The following is an 8200-nucleotide window of genomic DNA, read 5'->3' on the forward strand; positions in this document are numbered from 1 at the left end:
CACACACACACACACACACTTGCAATATAAAAAAAAGTCAAGCCTACTGTCCTGGTCTTCAGTATCCCTTAACTCTGGAGTTATTGAACACATTGCATGAAAACACCGATCTTTGAAGACATGTCACTGATGTCTACTCTTCCAGTGAGAGGAGCCCACTGGAAGTGGGAGAGGAAAAAAGCTCCTTATGTTGTTTTCTGCAGAAATACTGGGGCAAGCAACACCTCATTTCTGTAGCTCATGGGGTCAAGCAAATCCTCAGCTGCTACTTTCCACAGAAATACCATCCCCCCAAACAACTATACAACTCCACCTGAAGCTCACAGCCCTAGGTGTGACCACCTTAGGCCTCTTACTAGCAATGGAGCTTAATCTTAATCTTGCTTCAAGTGAATACCAGTCTCTTCACCAGTATTTAGTGAATTTCCATTTTGATTAGCTACGAAATAACTTTTCCAGGTGTTTTGCTTCATTTCAAGCTATTTATTTTGTTGAACCCAGGTAATCTATTAGGAGAGGTTGAGAGGGGCTGGGTTATTTTATTGAGGGTGGGGAGGAATCTTCTTATTTCTTCCATTTAAAGGGAAAAACACAATATTACTTCCATTACTTACCAATTGTCGATGGCTCCCTAAATTCAAAATCACTGCCATTCTTGACATGGCCTTTGTCTACATTTCTACCTCATTGCCTCATGCCAGGAGGACTTCTGGTGTTCCCCTCCTCACTTCTGTATGTAAGCGCAACCTCACATGGACCTCTAAACCCAAGACGCATCTGTAGTTTCCTGGAAAAGCTTAGGATCTGTTCGTAGCAGCAATGCTACCCACACCATGTCCTTTGACCTGATACACTAATGTCTCTGCTGACCTGCTCTTCAGCCTTCAAAACATAGTGGGTTCTTGCTCCAATAAACTTTCCCTGGATCTTCCAGGCAGAGTTAAAATATTTCTTTTCCTTTAGACCCTCCAGTACTCCATTACTTAGACCCTCCATTACTCTAGTAGACCAGTAGACTCTACTGGAGTATCTACCTCTTTGCTATTATTATGTATTTGTCCATGTCTATCACTAGAAAGTAAGCTTTTGAAAACAGGGGCTGTTTTACTCACACACATGTCCTCAATATCTTCTCTATAGGAAGAGCTGGTCTGTTATAGGTTCTCAATCTCTGTCTCTCTCCAAATACAACAAGGTGGTTGGGATTTAGTATAATAACAGTTTGGTCAACAGTGAGGCAGCTTCTGCTTATTGGTTATTTACCACACAGAGAAAGGCATAAGTTGAGATGCTTTTGAATAAAAAAGAAAAACTGCCTGAAAAGGGTTTAAATACTAGCAATTTACAATCTTTGTAGCAAGAAATCAAGAGTTAGGCAATTCTGCGGTTGGGTCATCAGCTGCCTATTCTCTGTTAGATTGTTTATTTTCTAATTGTTGAGTTTTAAAAACTGTTGACACAGTTTAGATACAAGCTGTCATCAGACATGTCATACGCAAATATTTTCTCCTAGTTCTGTAGCTTGTGTTTTCATGCCTTAATGGTGTCTTTCAAAGAGCAAAGCTATCTTAATTTTGATGAAGTCCAATTTATCAATTTGTTCTTTTATGGGGTCACATCAGCACTGTTCTTTTTAATGCAAAGTGTTTCATGGAATAAACAAGTTTGCTGGTCTATTAGCTGTAAATGGTTTTTGTGCATCTGAAGATAACTTTTCATTCTTGGAGTGTGAAACATCCCCATATCATTTTTCTAAGCCATTTACAATGTATTGACTGAGAAGAAGAAATGCCTGGATTCTGATACTTTGTGGAATAATTTGCACAACTTGAAAGCAAGAGTGATTGCTAAAAGAAAGAAAGAATCTTGAGTTGCAGCAGAAACCCCGTGGAGCTCTCATTTGCTGAGGGGCCACAAGATGCAATCACTAACAGCATGGACATCAGAGTCAGCTCTGGGTTCCAGTTTTGGCTTCTATAGTGACTGTCTGTGTGACTTCAGCCCCCTCAGTTACCTTCTCTATGGTTCCTTTTTTTTTTTTTTTGAGACAGATTCTCACTCTGTCACCCAGGCTGGAGTGCAGTGGTGCCATCTCAGCTCATTGCAAACTCCGCCTCCCGGGTTCAAGCGATTCTCCTGCCTCAGCCTCCTGAGTAGCTGGGATTACAGGTGCCCACCATCACGCCTGGCTAATTTTTTTTTTAAAGTAGAGATGGAGTTTCACTGTGTTAGCCAGGATGGTCTCGATCTCCTGACCTCATGATCCACCCGCCTTGGCCTCCCAAAGTGCTGGGATTACAGGCGTGAGCCACCGTGCCTGGTCTATGGTTCCATTTTCTTATTGCATGGTGGGGAAAACAGTATTATTCTGCTGATATGGTTGTTTTATGGGTTAAATTACAAATTGAATGTATGATGCTTACACGAGGGCGTGGAACATGGTGAGCAAGTGGTAAATGTGAGCTAAACACCTCCCAGTCCACACTGCAGCAAAGTGGCTTTTCTGAACCCAGATTTATCCATTGCAGTTCCACTGGAAACTTTCTTCTTAGTTTATAAAAAGACACATGAAGAGAAAAACGGACAAGCCACAGACTGGAAGGAGATATTTGGCAAAATGCTTATCTGACAAAAGACTTGCATGTACAATCTATAAAGAACTCCTACAAATCTATAAGAAAAAAGTACAATGAAAAAAGGGAGATCCAATTAAAACTGGTCAAACTATTTGAATAGACATGTCGCCAAATAGCACATCAAAATGGCCAGTAAACATATGGAAAGATGCTCAACACCATTAGTCATCAGATAAACACAAGATAATACCATGAGGGGCTGGGCATGATGGCTCACACCTGAAATCCTAGCCCTTTGGGAGGCTGAGGTGGGCAAAGCGCTTGAGCTCGGGAGTTTGAGAGCAGCCTTGGCAACATGCTGAAACCCTGTCTCTACAAAAAAAAAAAAATACAAAAAAAAAAATTAGCTGGGCATGGTGACACATGCCTGTATTCCCAGATACTTGGGGGCTGAGGTGGGAGGATCACTTGAGCCCAGGAGGCTGAGGCTGCAATGAGCTGAGATCATGACACTGCGCTCCAGCCTGGGTGAAAAACTGAGACCCTGTCTCAAAAAAAAAAAAATACCATAAGGAGATATTTATACATACTCATCAGAATAGCTAAAATTTAAAAGACTGGGAATACTAAATACTGGCAAGAATATGGAACAACTGGAATCCTCTTACTCTGCTGGTGATATAACCACTTTGGAAAATTGTTTGGAAGTATTTACTAAAGCTGAGCATACCCTCTGATACAACAGTTCCACTCCTGAATATATACTCAACAGAATTGAACACCAATATCCTCCAAAAGACGTGTACAAGGAAGTTAATCGTAGCTTTATTCATAATGTCTGAACCCATTTTTACCCATAATATTCATCAACATTAGCATGTGGTGGATAAATAGTGATGCATTTAACAATGGGATGCTACTCAGCAATACAAAGCATAAAACTAAACACAACAAGAACATATTATTACACAGAAAATATTGAATAAAAGAAGTCAAACATAAAAATATGTATGTTGCATTATTTCATATATAAATTTCAAAAATAGGCAAATATGATACTTGGTGATAGAAATTAGAAGAGTCACCTTGGTGGGACAGTAGAGGAAATACTGAATAACCCAGAGCAAGAATAAATATATAGAATTATTCCATACAATGATATAGGGGTTATTTCTATGGAGGCATCCATATATATAAATGCACCAAACCGTGCATTTATGTTTATAACCTTTCCTGTTTGTAAGCTACATCTTAATTTTTAAGTGTGCTTTTTGTAGGTCATCATTGCTTTTCATGAGCTAACTCTACTTCCCTCAATGCTCACATGTTGCTAAACTAACCAATAAGTGCCTGAATGTATCAGGTATTATCTCACTAACAGGATTTTGCACATCCTATTTCCTTCTCACTGCTCCTTATGGCCTGGAAAAATATGCCATCCTCTTCAGGTGCCACTTAAGACAAAATTACCTTGTAAGACAATCTCTGTCACCCTTTCCCCAAGACAGCATTCATCAGGTGTACCTCTTTTGTGCCCTCCCATCACTGAATATTTATTTCTCACCCAAGTTGAATAAAAATTGCCTGTGTTCTAGTCTATCTCTCCTACTAGATTCTGAGGTTCTCCAGGGCTGGGGCCCCTTCTGGTTTCCAGCTGAGCCCCAACTTACAGTACATTGCCAGGTGCTTTGCAGGGGTGCAATCAATGCTGTTGGATTGAATGCTGAATCTCTCCTCTCACAAACGAAAATGTAACATCAGTGGCCCAGATCTTTCTCCTCCCAAGAGTGTTGGTGTTTATAGGGCTTTCACTAATGCCACTATGACATGTTCTTTGCACAGGGCCTGTTGGAAAATTAGATCAGGTGGCTTCCCCACTGTAACATATGACACTTTTCTAATTAGGGCAATGTTTAATTTACTGTCTCATGGCTTTTTGAATAAATATAAATTGTCATACTAAAGTGACAGGTGTAAAACCCAGGATGGCTGTGTTAGAGAGGTTAATCTGCTGTTAATCAAATCAGTTCTGCTTGACTTTCTCTCGGGGAGTGAGAGATAATGGCCCTGTTTAACTGGAGATTAGCCAGCTTTTGGCTGGAAATCCCTCAGGGTTCACCTGAGCCTCCTTGTGTCTTGTTCAGAATGAAGATATTCAAATGTGTTGATAATTAAATTTGGTCCTTTCTCCCTGCTTTGGCATCTCATGATGCAAGGATGCTTTCCACTGAGCTTTTCCATTGACCAGAAGGGTTTTCCTCTGAATCCTGTTAATTCTGAAATATTCTGGAATGTTATGCAAAGACCTTCCAAACTCTAAATTCCTGCTGGTAACACAGTTGGCTATCTCAAGCCCCATTTGCCACTCATCATGGCAAAGTTGGAACAGTGATTGCATGATGGAGGAGGGCCTAGCTTTATCCTGGTTGTGGCCCTATGAATGTGTCTGTGGTCTCGGAAGGGAGGAACTCTAGCCAGAAGCCAGTAAAACAATTGATACAAGGAACTGTGAGACTGGAAGACACAAGCAGTATTGATTTGGGGTCTAGGAGACTAAGTTAGGTCTGGGGTAGGGAAGAAAGGCATTCTCCTTAACTTTTGCTAAGGCTGTATTGTGACTTTGGTATTGTGAGGACTGCGGGGAACAGCCTTGCTTTGTAACCTTAGGGATATACAGTCTCAAGAGTGCTGCATTTCTTACCTGTTAGCAGGGAAACATCAATTGTTCATCCTGGGCTCCAGCTCTAGGCATGAGGCACCATGATCAGTGGCTTTGCAGGCAGCAAGGCTAAACAGATACAAATGAGAAGAAATTCTGTGTTCTGAACTCCTGAAATTGTTTTTAGGAAGATTTTGGAGGGATTGAGAATTTCATTATCCTGGTAGGAGAAAGGCAAACAAAATTTGAATCATTACCATTAATTTGAACCCTGCCTTTATAAAAGGTGATATAATGACATGTTTAGAACAGCACAAATGAGGCAGAGTGCTGCGTTCAAATCCCAGTTTAAAACACAAGTTATGTGGCTATGGGCAAGACATTTAGCCATTCTAAGTCTCAGCATACTCATATGTAAAATGAGGTTGTGATTAAATGAGACAATGTGCAAAATGCACTTAAAACTGCCTGGTTATAAAGTCAATGTAACCATTAGTTATCATTAGTTATCACAATCATTAGTTATCAGCATTATCATCACAATCATCATTACCATGATCACCCTGACTATCACCATCAACATCAGTATTAGTACCATAGAATAATGAAGACTGAGAAAATTAAAATTACATTGGCATGAATTAATTAATTATAGGTGAGAAAAGCCTTGATCAGACACAGAGGCTTGTCTCAGTAACACACAGTCAATCAGAACCAGAGTTAAATTTGAAACAACCTTTTATCGTGTGCTCTTCCCATAAAAAGAGTTGAAACAGAGTGAAGAGCATATGAAACAGGTGACTGAAAAATGGTGAATACAGTAGAATTATGTGTTATTAATTCCAGATGTGACATTACTACATGGGTGCTTGGTTTCAAAATTAAGAGCACGTTCCTAATTCTGAAATTTGGAGATTTCTTTTCTTTTCTTTCCTACCTACAGATTAATGGTATAATAAGAACAGACTTGTTCTCTTCCATCTTTCAGCCAGGCTTACATGGTTAATCTCCCCCGTGACCCTGAATTGTCTCTGGATTTTGGAGAGGCACAACAGTGCATCCACTTATGTTCCCGTAACTCACCCAGCATGTAAAACAAATAACTAGGCTGACATGTCTGAAGTGCTGTGTCGTGGGCAAAACAAGGAGGAAAGACAGTCTTGCTCTTCTATTTATGGACTATAAACCCTTTACAGTGGCATTGATGAAGGGTTTATAGTCAGTACACAAGCTGGTTACACCATAAATTGTAATGTTATATGATAAACTGGGACTTTATAGCAGTAGTAGATATCAAAGAAAAAAATGAGTTGGAGTCAGAAAGGATCTATCATCAAAGATACTTGCTGCAAGTTTAAATATTCAAGCTTGCTTTTGTCTTCATTTCACTCAAGCATTGGATAATTCATGTTCTTCGGTGTGGGGATATATAGATTTACCTAGCTATCAATTGTGTAAAAAAATAAATGAGAGAAAGCATCGCCGAATGGTGAATGGCATAGTTGTGATGTGGGTAAGAAATAGAAGAGGAGGAACACTGAATTATTCAAGCATTTGGGCTTTCTATTTTTACACTGGCAGATGACAGGTGAGGCTTCCCCCTAGTTTGGGGCCTGCAGATATGGCACTGTTGTAAGACATCTTGGTTACTATATTGAGAAACAGAAAATATTTACAAGGGAAGTATGTTGACTATAACTTAATTGCTTCTAGTTTACATTAAAGCTAAGAGCAGGAAAATGTCAACAAATGTTAATTTCCCAGCCTCTCTAATGGGTACACACTCTTTCAGCTCTCAATTCTGTCCTTATTCATTATGGAACCAAAATTGCTAATATTTACTTATTACTTATTTATATTTTCATTTGAAAGTAAAAATAAGCTCATTTGCTATAATAACAGCTTAATATTTCCAGTGCGAAGAAACTGTCTTTTAAAAGATTTCTATTAATGGCCTCTCAGAAGAAGAGATCATAGAGTTCTCATTTTTTGCATATGGAATAGAGGAAAGTATCATTAACTTACAACATAACCATCATTCACTTTGGTGCTTACTTACTGCTCTGCAAAAGAAAGTGCCTTGAATTCATAGAGGAAAGGAATGGCTTGATAGTGGCTTAAGGCTAAAACCAAACTGCAAACAATGAGAGCCAAGAGAAACCATTCCAGAATGTAGGAGTTCAGTTTCACATCACACTTGCAAGCCTGAGATTCCTTGGAGTTGACACGCTAAGAGGTCCCAAGGTCTCTAAGTTGTTTCACTCTTTTCATTTAAATAAATGCATCCCCAAACACAATTTTATATAATCACCAAAAGGTCCCAAGTAACCTGACAGGAGGCTGAAGGACTTGCTCTGAGCTGGGTGGCCTGAGTTCCTCTAGTTAAGTAGTAGTTAAGTTCTTTTCTCAAAGGCCTTCTATAGACTGTAAGCTGGAGATCATCCCCCTGGCCTTAGCTCAGTTATGTGACAAGCAGCTTGGCAGGTCAATCATCCTCTTGCCTGCAATGACCCTACATAAATCATATCAGTACTGGAAAAACCAGACCTCCTCGCTTGCCTGAGACTGATAGACTTCCTGGGCCATGAGATTTTAAGTTTTTAAATCTAGTGAATTCCCAACAAACCAAGATTCACTGGTCACACTGGTGATCCTCAATTACTAGGAGTGGCTAAGAGAGAAATTCAGATGGCAGCTGTATAAGTCTAGGCAAGGCTCAGAGGGGAAAATTAATGGATGAGAAAGATAGACAGCCATTTGTATAGAGGTAAGGCTGTGGCAGGGGGTAAATATCTAACTGACTGGATGTAGAGCAATGTAAGAAAATTCACATACCTTTTATGACAATTCTGATTGACTGGAAATGACTGTCTGGAACAATCTGTTGAGAAGTATTCTGAGTCTACTTAACAAAAAAACATGAATAATAAACTTCATGGAATGAAAGAAAATGATAGCAGCAAGT

Source organism: Pongo abelii, chromosome 18, assembly GCF_028885655.2.
Source record: "Pongo abelii isolate AG06213 chromosome 18, NHGRI_mPonAbe1-v2.0_pri, whole genome shotgun sequence".
Classification (NCBI taxonomy): Eukaryota; Metazoa; Chordata; class Mammalia; order Primates; family Hominidae; genus Pongo; species Pongo abelii.